Raw genomic sequence first — 15,906 nt, forward strand, 5'->3', positions numbered from 1 at the left:
TACAGAGGAGAGGAAGTGAATAGGACATCACTATACCATCCATATAAGTTTCACCATAGGTGAATTGTCCTTCCTAAACTACTTGGAAATATTTGGGGATTTTTTATACTACTGACTATGCTCTAGGCCTCTAGGTAGTCTTTCAGATTACCTTTGTTCCTTAATTCACCTTTTAAAGGCAAACAGTACAATTACAATATTGTACACATATGTTCACACTGGAAAATAAAAACCTCTTACCACAACCCCATGAGGTTCTTGTACATGAGGTTCTTGTACAAATTTTTGGCTTGGTGCAACTCTTAGAATTTTTCAAGACCTTTGCTTGAACTTAAAAAGTTAATGTACATTTAAAAAGAAATGAATCCCACATGTTTTGACTTATTTATGCTTATTTTTCCAGCTTCTGGTTTGAAGAGGACTTGTGTCTAAAAAACCTTTGGGGATTTTCAAAAGAGGATTAATATTAATTTTTCCCTCCCAAGTAGGAAGTTAGGTTTGGTCATGGGTAAATGATCACAAAATCACAAATGTTTTAGTTTGCCTTCAAAGCTCAGATTTATCAATTTAGAGTGGGTGTCAAACTTGGCAGGAGATGTTCTTTCATTCATGGGATTTACTTGGTCTATTAATGAGTTCTTTTCACAAGATAAAGGGCAGTATTGGATCATTTACATTAAAAACATTCAATTGTGAATTATGATGCAAACAGGAAACCACACACACTGTTGAGGCCCTCTACAAAGGAATAAAAGGAACTGGGCAAGTTTGCTGCCAGTGTCTTTGCAGATGCTGCACTGAACTGGCAAAAGTACATACCAGTGCCAATGCGCTTTAGGATAACATCTGAAACTTTCCAGAACTTTGTTAAGTAGCCCAGTTAGACAGTCATTGCTAGTACAGTGCATTTCATTATTCTACTACTCTGGACACAGTTGATAGGCCTATATTGGTCCAAAAGTTGGCTAATAATCTGTGAGATATCCAGGCATATAGCACTCACCCCTTGTACTAGATGATATTTGGCCAAGAATACCAGATCCAAAAAAAGAGTAAAAAAAAATAAGTGATACTACACATTGTGATCTTGGCTTTTGCCAAGTACTACGCAAAAAGTTTAACAAAGTCATACCTAATGTGTACGACAATTCTTCATGATAAACATTAATATACCAATTTTTAGTTGAATAAATTGAAGCTGAAGACTGAAAATAATGTCTAGGAGCAGGATCGCATAGAATTTTTTGATCCCAACACCAGATCTCTTTTTAATAAATTATACTGTTCCCTACTTTTTCTTTGAGTTTGAATTTAAAAATTTAGCAAAGGAGACATAGAAACAGCAACAAGGTATATGTGAGTCATCATAATGGGAGACCAAACAGAACCTGCTGCAGAGGTGGACGAGCTAACAGCGTAGCTGGAAGAGTTTTGGTCATCTCAAGGCCTGGTTGTAGATATATAGCAATGTCCTGGATATGTCCTTCAAAATGTCTGGCCATAGACTGTCAAAAGTATTTGCTGTTATTTATCCCTGCATCCCCTTTTGATCAATCCATTTGCTGGGGAACATTGCTGCTGGGCCTTTAAACCTGAAATCCCCTACCTGTTTAATGATTGTACTATTGTGAGTTCTAACTTAAATGCCTAAAGTAAAATGGTCTAAAACACTGATCTGTAGTAAGGTTTAAACAGAATTTAGGATTTTAGATCTGTTCTATTACCTCCTTTGTATTTATTTGCACTTAAAAATAAGTTGGAGTTTTCTGATTTTCACCCTAGTCCAATGCTCTGTGTGAGTTTCTTTCCCTAATGATAAATTCCATTTCATAACAATTGCAAATTCCAAGGAGTGCATTTCAGGGAAGTTCATTTGAGGATAAAATCATTGGCATTTGACCTCATGTTGCCATTTGTAGCATGCTAGAGCTTCTCAGAAATATATTGCCTTGTCAAGTCTTCTTACTTAATTAAATCTTCCTGTAAATTTCTTGAAAGCAAAGTAAAAAGTAGCTATTGATGTGGTAATAATTATTTAATATTCAGTAGAATATTGAAATAATCAACATCCTGTGATAATGCAAAATAGGAACAATGAATTTAATGGAGAAGTATCTTCCTTCTCTCTCTCTTTTTTAAATGTTTATTTTTAAGAGGGAGAGAGAGAGAGAGCATGAGCAAGGGAGGGACAGAGAGAGAGAGCAAGACAGAGAATCTAAAGCAGGCTCTGTGCTGTGAGAGTGCAGAACCTGATGCAGGGCTGGAACTAATAAACCTTGAGATTGTGACCTGAGCCAGACACTTAACTGACTGAGCCACCCAGGTGCCCCTTCTTTCTTTTTTTAAAACCAACCCTCGTCCTTTTCTGTCATCTCAGATCTGCTGGTGCTCAAGAAGAAACATATCTACTATTCTCCCTGCCAACCTGACACCTGAGCTGTGGGGGCATACAGCCCAACCACAATTGAGAACTTGGATCAAATTCATCCCTAAATATTATTCTTTTTAAATGTACATCCAAATTAGGTAGCATATAGTGCAACAATGATTTCGGGAGTAGATTCCTTAATGCCCCTTACCCTCCTAGCCCATCCCCCCACTCACAACCCTTCTAGCAACCCTCTGTTTGTTCTCTATATTTAAGAGTCTCTTATGGTTTGTCCCCCTCCTTGTTTTTATATTATTTTTGCTTCCCTTTCCTTATGTTCAGCTGTTTTGTATCTTAAATTCCTCATATGAGTGAAGTCATATGATATTTGTCTTTCTCTGACTAATTTCACTTAGCATCATACCCTCTAGTTCCATCCATGCAGTTGCAAATGACAAGATTTCATTCTTTTTGATTGCCGAGTAATATTCTGGTGTGTGTGTGTGTGTGTGTGTGTGTGTGTGTGCGTGCGTTGTGTGTGTGTGTATGTGTTCTTTATCCATTCATCAGTCGATGGACATTTGGGTTCTTTCTATACTTTGGCTATTGTCGATAGCACTGCTATAAACATTGGGGTGCATGTGCCCCTTTGAAACAGCACACCTGTATCCCTTGGAAAAATAACTAATAGTGCAATTGCTGGGTCATAGGATAGTTCTATTTTTAATTTTTTGAGGAACCTCCACACTGTTTTCCAGGGTGGCTGCACAAGTTTGCATTCCCACCAGCAGTGCAAAAGAGATCCTCTTTCTTCACAGAAAGTTTCCAGTTGTTAATGTTAGCCATTCTGACAGGTGTGAGGTGGTATCTCATTGTGGTTTTGATTTGTATTTCCCTGATGATGAGTGATGGTGAGCATTTTTTCAAGTGTCGGTTGGCCATCCAGCTGTCTTCTTTGGAGAAGTGTCTATTCATGTCTTTTGCCCATTTCTTCACTGGATTATTTGTTTTTTGGGTGTTGAGTTTGAGAAGTTCTTTATTGATTTTGGATACTAACCATTTATCTGATATGTCATTTGCAAATATCTTCTCCCATTCCATCAGTTGCCTTTTAGTTTTGCTGATTGTTTCCTTCACTCTGCAGAAGCTTGTAAGAGTAAGAAGTTGCTGTGGCCAAGGTCAGAGAGGTCTTTGTCTGCTTTCTCCTCCAAGATTTCGATGGCTTCCTGTCTTGCATTGAGGTCTTTCATCCATTTTGAGTTTATTTTTGTGTATGGTGTAAGAAAGTGTTCCAGGTTCATTTTTCTGCATGTTGCTGTCTAGTTTTCCCAGCACCATTTGCTGAAGAGACTGTCTTTATTCCATTGGATATTCTTTCCTGCTTTGTCAAAGATTAGCTGGCCATATGTTTGTGGGTCCTATTCTGTTCCATTGATCTGAGTGTCTGTTTTGTGCCAGTACCATGCTGTCTTGATGATTACAGCTTTGTAATACATCTTGAAATCTGGGATTGTAATGCCTCCAGCTTGGGTTTTCTTTTTCAGGATTGCTTTGGCTATTCAGGGTCTTTTCCGGTTCCATACAAATTTTAGAATTGTTTGTTCTAGCTCTGTGAAGAATGCTGGTGTTATGTTGATAGGGATTGACCTAAATATTATTCTTGAAACACTATCTCCACTGCATGGTACCACCCTTATACCTGGGAAAGTGGGAGCCCTGGGCCTCAGGGAGGCCCCACTTTAGAATGATTCCTCAAGATGTTTAAAGTTTCCTCCAATGCCAGGGATGAGATGAGGCCAGAAATGCCATCAGGGAAGATCTCCCTGAGCCTGGATAAAGACTAACTGGGGCTTTTCTTCCCTCTGTAACACAGTATCAACAGGTATATATTGTCACCCTTGCATCACTGAGGATAGGTTTCAGTAAGAGAAATATTAGGTCAGTTGATGTGACAGTCCAGGGGGTGAGAGAGCTGTAGATAGACCCATTTTGGCCTGACTCCACCGAGGAAATTTCAGGATAATGGGAGGGACTTTGTGGATATTTCTTTCACATTTCTACAGAATTAAACACTCCCTTCTCCAGTACTGTATGCATGGTTCCATTGTTACAGAGATTAAAATGAATCTAAATGTATTTGTGTACATATCTATTCTCACCACTAGGATGTAAGGTGCTTACCAATTTCTGAAACTCTGTACTGAGCAGATTTTCTAGAAAATAGTAGGAACATATTAAATATAGAAAATGATTATTTTCTGATTGAGTTAAAGTGCAAATCTACTCATGGATTATAAGAAAATTAATAAAGGATCATTTTTATTCCTATTATTTATTTTCTCTAAAACAAGACCTTCAGTGTCTAGTTGCTTTGCAGAAAACAGTACCATTCTCTAATAATTATAAGCCTGTTAACATTCTTTCTTATGGGTCACAGACTATTCTAGCACTTACTTGTGAGCTTTGAGGTTGGAAAATGAGGGAAGAGCATTCACTAGTTCAATTATGCATTATTTCAAAGGTCAGAGCACAAGAGCACAAACTACACTAGTGCCTTTCAGAGAATGGAAAGTGATGAACATCTATTTGATGAAATAAATATTGTAATGAGGAGAGCAAAAATAGCCAAAAAGCTATAGCAAACATTTTTTGAATAAATGAGTGATAAGGCGATGTTAAATGTCTTCTATGATTTCCTGATCTTGTATATTTAAAAAATACTGTAACATAAAAATGATTAGAGAATGGACTGTGCATAGATATTAGTTCATTTATTTACATTGAAATTAAGTACATTACGTGCAGTCCATACAGAGGCAAGATTATTTCCATACATTCTAACTCCACCCTCTTCTTTTTCTGAAATGAGGTTAAAGATAGAAGTTGTCTTTTGGATTTTGGCTCATGACCCTTCCTAGTGATCATCTGTCAAGCTGCTTTACTGGCTGCACAACCCAAAGCTGGGAACTATGGCAGCCATAGACAGGCTAACAGAATGCATAGTTAATATTTAAATGTCTGGCTGGGTACAAATCCTGGTCCTGGAATGTCTTAAGAGTTCTTTATAAGACTAACGATGATCCAGAGATCCTTTGATCCTTTATTATCTTCTGAATCTGTTTTTATCTGGACACCTACAGTTCTCATGAAATTCCCCAAAAGGTTAATTGCTATTATTATCTGTTTTGATTCTAGTCATCCTAGTGGTGTAAAGTAGTATCTCATTCTGGTTTTGATTTATGATTTCCTAATGACTAATGACGTTGAACATCTTATTGTGTGCTTATTGGGCATCTGTATATTTTCTTGGAGAAATGTCTATTTAAGTCTTTGGCCCACTTTTAAATTGAGTTTTCTTTTTATTGTTTAGTTGTAAGAATTCTTTATATTTTGGGTACTAGTCCTATATCACAGATGTGATTTACAATTATTTTCTTCCATTCTATGAGTTGCCTTTTCACTATCTTGATAGTCTCCTTTGAAGCACAAAAGTTTGTGATTTTGATGAAGACCAATTTACCTATTTTCCTTTGGTTGTTGGGCTTGTAGTGGAATATTTTAAAAAACCTGGTGATCCAAAGTCATGTAGATTTATGTTTTATTCTAAGAGTTTTATAGTTTTAACTCTTTTGTTTAAGGCTATGATTCATTTTGAGTTATTTTTTGTATATGGTGTGAGGTACAACTTCATTCTTTCAAATGGATATCCAGTTTTCCCAGCACTATTTGTTGTAAAGACTATTTTTCCCCCCATGAATGGTCTTGACAATCTTATTGAAAATTAATTGACCATACATGTATGGGTTTATTTCTGGATGGTTAATTTTGTTCCATTGGTCTATATATGTCTGTCCTTATCATACTATCTTGATTACTGTAGATTTGTATTAAGTTTAGAAATCAGGAAATTTCTAAAAAGTCTTCCCTTGTATTATTTTTCAGATTGGTTTGGCTATTCTGGATCCCTTGCCTTTCCATATTAATTTTAGGATCAATTTGGTCATTTATGCAAAAACAAAAACAAAAACAAAAAACAGCTGGGATTTTTATAGGGCTGGTATTGCATTTGTAGATCAATTTGGGAAGTATTGCTATCCTACCAATATAAAGCCTTAACAATCCATCAACATAGGATGTCTTTCCATATTTTGTATCTTCATTAATTACTTTCAGCAATGTTTTGTAGTTTCTCCTTCTTGAATTCTTCTATACCACTGCCCTCATGGCCAACTTCAGAACATGCTGCTGCTTGTCCTGAGAATGTAAAAATCATTCATCTGTTATATAATCAGTTTTGGGGTCTAAAAGTAGTGGTGGAAGAAGTGCAGGTGTTGAGAAGCTGAACAGAGAAATGGTGAAAAGAAAAGGAAATTTCAGGTAAAAACCAAGAGATAGGACAAGGAATTCTACTTATGATGGAAACAACTTAAGTGGTTCATGAATAAATAATTCATGACAATCTTAACTGCTTGAAAGCAACATGTTCTTGAACCAACAACCATCCATTTTATACAATCACTCTTGTAAATTAAAGGCAATGATAACCCTGGCATTGGTCAGATACTTTATTAAACTTTTTGTTTCAAAACTGCATTCAGGGACCCTGGTATGGTCCTAGGAATGCTTTCATGGTGGTTGTGTCTTTTTAATATCATTACTACTTTATTAAAATAAATGAAATGTAATTATAATGTAACAATGTTACTTTCTTAATGGACATTGGAAATTGTAGTTATGATTTCTTGAGGGATGAATTTGTGTTTGGTTCTAGGGATATTTTTTTCTCTCCAGTTCCTAGAAAGTGGACAGGCTTTTCTTATTCTTTTGTTCTAGGAGAACAAATTCCTCACTGAACATAATTTCCTGTGCACAAACTCTTTTTTTAGCTTTGGTATATTTGTGTTTTCTGAAAGCATGGGCTACTTAATGATATCAAAGGGTACTGGTGATGGAGAGGCAGGAGAAAGAACTAGAAGAATGTTCTAGAGGCAGGAGAAAGAACAAAGAATGGATGGAAAGTTCAGATTTTTCTGGGAGTTGGGACCTATGATCTATGTAACTAACGGTAACCCAGAGAGTTGGCTAAGTCCTCTCTGATATCAGAAGAAGGGGTAGTTTCACAGTGTGCATATGGAGACTGGATCATGGATATTGGTGATTCCAGCCTTGGTTAAGATTCTTGTGCCCAGTGAAAACACAGAGATGTTGGATATTAAGGGACCATGAGTATTTGGACAAAGATAGTGTGGTTATCAGTATGCTCCAAAGACCTGAGAAAGCCTACAAATATTTGTTCTATGTAGGATTTCTAAGTTCTACATATGATTGTGGTAGGCAGTAGGGAATGGTATGGGAAGAAACCTCCAATAATAACTAATATTGATTTTCACATCAGCCCATACAGGTAGGTATTCCAGTTAGAATTTTGTCTTGTGACTTTATTTTCTTTGAATTTAATTAGAATTGATTAGAATTAATTAAATCTAAATAAAGTCATGAGACATTTTTGGCATACCTGAGTACTTCAGAGAATAAGATTTACCCTTGGAATACGATTTCTGATATGTTCCAATGTAGGATCTCCTCAATTATACTGAACTACTTATTGTGAAATAAAACAGCTCCTTCAGAGGATGACTTTGAAGTGCAAACTTCATTTAGATATAACTTTTCAACAATGCATCATTAATCTATAATGGATGTGGGGACAGGACTACACGTAGTTTAGAGTGTGGTGTAGTGTGAGAGATGTTGGTGAATAAGGGTCATGATTCCTTTAGGTCTGGCTTTCCTGCTATGTGAAGCCACACAACGTTGTTCTCGGACACAGAACATGCAAATTGTGATTATTTCTTCCTTGTTTTTATCACTTAAGGCAAAAATTAACTTCAGGGGCACCTGGGTGGCTCAGTTGGTTAAGCGTCTGACTTCAGCTCAGGTCATGATCTCATGCTTTGTAAGTTCGAGCCCTGCATTGGGCTTTGTGCTGACAGCTCAGACCCTGGAACCTATTTTGGATTCTCTATCTCCCTCTCTCTCTCTGCCCCTCCTCCGCTTACACTCTGACTCTCTCAAAAATAAACATGAAAAAAAATAATTTCAGATAGTTTTATATAATGTATATAATATTTTCAAATATTACATTGATATGAGTATAATAAATATCACAGGTGAATAGAAAAATGATTATTGTTATGCCCCTTAGTCTTGGCCTTTTAAATCTGTCTAATCTACCCATACCTCAGGCCACAGGGAGCACATAAAGGACAAGGGCAGGTAATAGGTTGACACTGAGGTATTTCCTCATAGGCTCTCTGACTTGCTTACTTATCCTGGTGCTTTCTGGTCTCTTCTCACTGGATCGTGAGTGCTTTTGCTTTTGAATTTTGTCCTATGTATCAGTTTTAGGCCCTCCTCTTTGATTTTTATGATATTTGATGTTTGATAGATGAAATCCTCTGCTGTTGCACTCTTTTCCTTTCTCAATTCACTTGATTCAAAAATTCACATTTTTCTTAGCTTTTAATGTTTTCATCAAGGGTACAAGCTCTACTAGTTTTGGTACCTAAGTCCTCATACTATCTTCTGGGCTGTGGAAGAATACATTTCTGTTATTTAAGCCCCCATTTTGTGGGGGTTTATAATTGCAGCCCTGGCAAACTAATATATATTCTTAACCATGAAATCTGTATTCCTAATTAAAAGACCACTGCTCTTTTTCAAAATTATATATTGACCTCGAGTGGCTGTGTCTTGTGTGACAGAATTTTATACATTTTTTGACCATTCAATTTGGATAATGAATACTTTACCACTTTTGTATATTTTAAAATAGCAACCAGTGGGGTGCCTGCATGGCTCAGTTGGTTAAGCCTTCAACTTCAGCTCAACTCATGATTTCGTGGATTCGTGGGTTCAAGCCCCGTGTAGGGCTCTGTGCTAACAGCTCAGAGCCTGGAGCCTACTTTGAATTCTGTGTCTTCTCCTCTCTCTACCCTTCCCCCCCACTCATGCTCTCTCTCTCTCTCTCTCTCTCTCTCTCTCTCTCTCTCTGTGTCTCTCTCTCTCTCAAAAATAAATAAACATGAACAAAAATTTTAAATAGCAACCAGAGTGACATATATGGAGTATGGAATTGCCCTCTTTCATAAGCTCCACTCCCACCATACACAAAGTGCTTAGCAAATTAAATTCACAGAAATACCACCTCAAACTACTTTTATTCTCATTTCCCTTTATTAGAGGTTTGACCTTGACTTTACCCTGGTTTGCATTTCTTAAAAGGGAGAAAATCTGGCATTGCTGCCAGTTATATTTGGCCGTTTGCATGTTGAGTCTGTCTCATAACTTCCTTCCTCTCTTCCTCCCCATTCCTTTCAGTTAATTCAGCTATAGCTTATTAACTATGATTTCTACAATCTTAGTACATTTTCCTGTATATTTTCAACTACTCTTAAGGAACCCATGTTAACCAGGCACCATGCTACTAGGCACTGGAAATAGAAGAGTCAACAAGGGTAGGGGGGGTCCTTGTAAAGGACCGTTTGGCATATATGTAGAGGTTGACAAGAGTTAAAATATAACATTTTTGTGTTCTGAATTTCTGTACTATCTTCTTTTTGCTGTAAAACTATCATAGCAACTTTAATAATGCCCCGACCCAGACATGATTACATATCTCCTACACATATACCAAAGGGATCCTGATATTCTAGGTATATAAAAATGTGGAATCAAGGTTTCTTCCAGGTGAATATCTCTATCTCTAGTATGTTGGCAACCCAAGGCATTTCTTTTCTTTTTAAATTGTTTTTATCATTTTTTCCAAGTAATAAATGCACATGGTTTAAGAAATCATATAAAGCTAAAGTTTCTGGTTGAAAAGCTGTCATCCTTTCTCTTACCCCACCCACTCTACCCAATGCTCCAGAAGCAACAACTTTCAACTCCTATAATTCTTTCCCCATGCTACTTTTTCTATATTTATAAATATATTCCTAACTGATACATTAATTTTAGGTATGGTTTATTGACTTCCTGTTACAGTGGTTATGAATTTCATCCTTCCCAGCACTCCCTGTTATCATCACACCCTTGCTTCATTTCTCTTCAGCCTCCTAACATAGTTTTACTACACGCTTTAGTAAACAGGCATGTTAACATCGTTGTGATTATGTAAATAATAACCACTGCTGTTCTAATTTCTTTTTTCAGACAACTTTTGGCTTTTCCTATAATTAATAATTGCTTATTTGAAAGATCCCTCTGTTTAGCGTGTGGACTTTAAATCATCCCCTTGTTTTCAGCCTGGTGTCTCTCCAAGGGCTTTGCTTGCCCTGATGCCCAGTGGTCCTACCCCTGACCCCTAAGGGTTCTGCAGAGTGACCTGACTAACTTTCTTTGAGGCTTCACCCTTGCAGATACTTAGTTTATCATGTCCTCTGCTCTATCCAGTCAGTAACCAGGGCTATATCTACTTGGTAGCATCAATACTGTTTCTTCTACATTATAATTTTAAAAAGGTTAAGGAAAGAGAAGAACTGTAACATGCATATTTAGAAGTTCAAAATTCCTCTCAATAAATTATATATTTCTCTCCTGTGGACTTGAGAGTAACAGGCTTCTTTCCCCAAACTACCCCCAAGGAAGGCTGATTCATTGTCATCTCAAGCATCTGATAAAATAGTCCACTATTTTCCTTCTTCACTTTCTCTGTATCTCTCCCTTTCTCCTAACCTCTTCCATTTTACCAGCGACCCTTAGCTTGAGGGGAAAATGCCAAATGGTATAATGTTGTCCAATGGATACATATTCTTCCACATATGGATTGCACTTACTTTAACACAAAATTAGAGTCCATCATCTACATGATAATAACTTTCCTTAGCTCAATACGTCTGTGACACATGAAATATTTTCTGTTGATAAAGCAGAGAAATTACCTCAGGAAGAGAAAGGGCTTTCAAAGTTCAGACTGTGGAGGGATTAATTTATCATCTCCCTTCATTCTTTTTTTTTTAATTTTATTAAAAAAATTTTTTTTTCAACGTTTATTTATTTTTGGGACAGAGAGAGACAGAGCATGAACGGGGGAGGGGCAGAGAGAGAGGGAGACACAGAATCAGAAACAGGCTCCAGGCTCTGAGCCATCAGCCCAGAGCCTGATGCGGGGCTCGAACTCACGGACCGCGAGATCGTGACCTGGCTGAAGTCGGACGCTTAACCGACTGCGCCACCCAGGCACCCCTCATCTCCCTTCATTCTTACCAATGGCCTGAATTTATATATCAAAATATGTGAATAATTCAATGAGACACCTATTTTAGTCCAGGTGCTATAAGAGTAGAGATGGAGACTAAATTGGTAATCTTCTGCAAAATTTAACTTACTGATAGACATGGCAGCCTTCTGCAGTTGATATTCCCAGATTGCTTCATCTGTAATTTCATTGATGTCTTGGTATGTATTTCACATATCAGTGTTCTGTTAAGTAAAATACAGGAAAATAAACTTGTGATGGGATAGTGTTGGCTCATAATTCATTATTAATAGAAAAAGAAATATCATCAAGACCACTAGGATTCATGCTCTGAGTATTTTGAGACATGTTGGCTTTAGGAGGACAAGGACAATATTTTTCTTATTCATAACATAGGGCTTGAGAGATATTATTCCAAAGATTCCCCCAAAGTATTCCACCACTGGAACTGCCTGATTTAACCCAGGCAGGAAGCAGTCTCTAATAGCTGCCTTCTGGACCACTCTGATTCCACTTTCTAGGAGAGCAAGATTATATCATCTAGAAGTTGCCCTGCCTCATGTATATGCAGGGAGTGAAAAGATCCATGATATTCCTACACGCATTTTCTGTTGTAAATACATCTTATCTGAGAGAAAAAGCATGTTGTTTATGTTAAGATGCAATGTTGGGCAAAGCAGACATAAGATCTTACACATGTAAGCTGTCAAAGTATCCCAAATGTCTAGCATAGAATGGATTCTCAACAAATATCTGATGATTGGCATTGTGTCTTTGCCATAATAGAATTTATAGTCCAGCTGGAAAATAAAGCATATAACAAGAAATTACAGTGAAATATTATGAGTACAGAGGAAAAAGGGGGCACTTAACCCAAATTTGGGGAGTCAGTGAAGAGCTCTTAAGAAAATGATGTCAGTGAGAACTGAGGATAAGTGGGATGTATCTATGTGGGTAATAGAGAGAATATGGGGGGAGGGGAACATTGAAGCTGGGACTGTTCCAGCAAGAAGGAATAGCATGAGCCAAGGCTTGGAGAAGAGACAGAATTTGGAAAGAAATAGATTATGACTGGCCAGTAGAATGAGTGGAGTGATTAAAAATAAAGAAGAGGAAGCCTAAAGAATAAAATAAAGAAGAGGAGGAAGAGGCATAAAATCTGCATTTAAGAGTTTGAGTTTTATTCTGAAAGCCATGGCAACCATTAAAGGGTTTTAAGCCAGGGAGTGACAGAACCTAGTATGTTAGCTGGCATGATATTCTCATAGAGATTTGGATTCTTGAATTCAGTGGAAAGGCTGAAGGGCAAAAACATCATTCCTTTCCTTGGCCATATTCCAAGGTATATTTTTGAATACTGGCAAACTGAAATTCATACCTCCTACCAAAACCAAAATAACTCCTTGGATCTGATCCTGGATATTCTTAATTACTCTCCAGATTTGTGTAAAATTGACAACCGGTACTTATTAAGGTGGAATCCATTCTCAAGACTCCTGGATGTCAGGGCCTATCAAAGGAGTTGCTCAAGCTCAAAATGTTATTTCTCTTTCCAGCTGTCCCCAACAACGTGTGTACAACAATTCCTAATCTTCTGGGGGTTGAAATTTCTTACAAAAATCCATGCTGGATGGATTTAATACACAAATTAGGATATATAATTTCAATAAGACAGTATCCCAAATTGATCTTTATTCTTTTCCAGGATCACCAGAACTTTGTGGCAGGATATTTTGTTCTACCCACCAGGTTGATGAAGTAGGTCCCTGAGCTCTTCTCTGGTACAATTGAACCTGGTGATTATATCATAAGAGTTTATTGTACTGTTTTCCCATTCTTTCCCATCAAGCATGTGTTCATTAGTGCTGGCACAGCATTGCCTGTCGTTCTCCTAACAGTGAAAACCTACCATGCAGCAGTGCCAAGTTGGCTCCCATGGTGTTTCCTTCCTGAGTACTCTGTGTAATGACTCTGACTTTCTTTGGCCCCCTATTTCTGCCTCTAGTATCCCTGGACTCTGGTAATAGAATCCAGTGATGGAAGAAGCATAGAAAAATCTTGGTAATCAGATGGACCTGGGTTTAATCTTGATTTTATTATCTACTCATTATATTGCCAGGGGCATCATATCAATTTTCTCAGCTTCATGGTCTTCTTATAAAACAATATACAAGATTGTTGTAAGGATGAAACGAGACGATTATGAATCAAGTACCTAGCCCAATGCCTGGTACATTTAATGCTAATAAATGGCAGATGCTGCTACATTCATGAACAAAGTGTAAACTTTTGGCATTTGCCATTATGAAAACCAAGTCTGGGCTTCAAAATTAGCCAGCACTTCAGCCTAGAGGAACATATACAAATCATATGCAGATGTAGCCTTTACCCTGGGGAAAATCCCAAAAGACAGTTGCTTTACGTCATCAACAAGAAAATGCCACAGGGATTGCAGAAGGAATGGTCAATGTGAGACTTGACATATTGTTTCATATTACTGATACTTAGTTTCCTCATTTGTAAAATTAATATTTTAGATTAAATGACTTCTAAGTAGTTTCAAATCCATATTTCTCAAGTGCCAGGGATATGTTTTAACCATATTGTAATTTTTAGGGTTGAGACCATTAAACATCTATGTACAGCTAAGAAAACAGTTGTACAGTGTTGTGTGTGTGTGGCGAGGTGGTATCCAGAGTCCATAAAATTCAAAGATATTTATTTTTGGTTCTTTACGTTGTCCAAAAATTTCAATCCCAATCACCAGAAGGATTTTAATAAATGCTTACTTCTAATACTATCCATGTTTATGATGACTTGACTTTGCCTTTTTCCTCAACAGTCTTGTATAAATCTGCCATATTTTTTTATGGGTATAAGTAATTCAAGTGGTTGGTTTAATTCATGTGTGTGTGTGGTGTTAGAGACAGACCCTTTGACTTCAAGAGTTGGCCTTGATTTTAGGGAGATCACGAAAGTCTCTGCTTATTCAAAATTTATCTCTCACTAACTCCACATGGATTTTGTAAAATGTCTTATAGAGAGTGTCTCTTAGAAATATTATCAAACCCCATGACGTCAACTGCCACCTATATATTAGTAACTACCCAAACAATACTTCTAGCCCTCCAGAGAAAGTCTTGTCTCAAAAACATGTCTTTCAAAGGAAACCAGTGCATTCAGCAGACTACTAGCAAGGCAAGGGGACTGATTTTTTTTTTCTTCATTTATTCTGAGTGTAATTTGTTCCCTCATTGTTTTGAGTCGTTTATTTAATTGGAAGTGGCATCTTCTCTTCTACAGTCACTTTTTGTTTTGGCAGACAGCTAGTGGGAAGCATGGTGGGGGGTGTGAGGTATGGGGAGGTCTTTTTTGGCATGAATTGAAGGTCAGGGTAGATACTGTTAGGAAACGAAACAGCAATAAAATAAGCAGAATATGCACATAGGAATGTATTTATAATTAGGAAAGTTGGAAAGTACCTGGATTATTGCTGTCTGATAATTTTGTCTCACATTTAATGGTTAAAGAACATCACTATAGCAGACTCCTGGTTATGCTATATATGTATTTTTGAGACAGAAACATATAAACGAACAAGTTTGAGTATTCTGATCAAATTGCCTACAAAAAATTGATTTAAAAAAAAACCCACTAGTCAGTTAAATAATTACCTTTACTGTCTTTTTACTAGCTTAATATTTGTTTTTCCTAAAGAATAAATAAAAACAACTAAACTGGTTTATGCAAAAAAAAAGCCTCAATTTATTAGTGTGTGTAGCCCCCAGTTCTTAAAGCTGAATTCTAATTTATCTCGAGGTTCAATGTTAACATTCCTGCCAGGTTTACATATATTTCTCCTAGAAGACTCATATCTTAGTGGATCTCAGCTTCTGTCACTAGTAACTTCAATAGTCAGAGATTTATCAGGGAAATATAGGAAAAGTGGCAGGGGAGACGAAGCTCAAGTTTAGAGTAGAATCTATAAGAAAAGGAAAGGATATTGTGAAGCCGAGGAGAGAAAGCATGAGAAAGTCTGTGTGGGGGTCAGGGTGGAGGATAATTCGAAAGCAGGTGGTGGGCATGAGGCTGAGTCACAGGTAAGGATGCTGTAGGTATTTAAGACTGAAAACTTGTTAGCAGAGCCAGAATAATGGGGGGTAGACAAAACTGATGATCAAAAACACGAGGTTGTAGCTGAGTAAGAGGAACAAGAGAATAGGTGAAAAACAGAGGTTAGGTCCAGGTCACCTTTAGAAAAATTATCAGGGGAACAGCA

This window comes from Prionailurus bengalensis, chromosome A1, assembly GCF_016509475.1.
Source record: "Prionailurus bengalensis isolate Pbe53 chromosome A1, Fcat_Pben_1.1_paternal_pri, whole genome shotgun sequence".
Classification (NCBI taxonomy): Eukaryota; Metazoa; Chordata; class Mammalia; order Carnivora; family Felidae; genus Prionailurus; species Prionailurus bengalensis.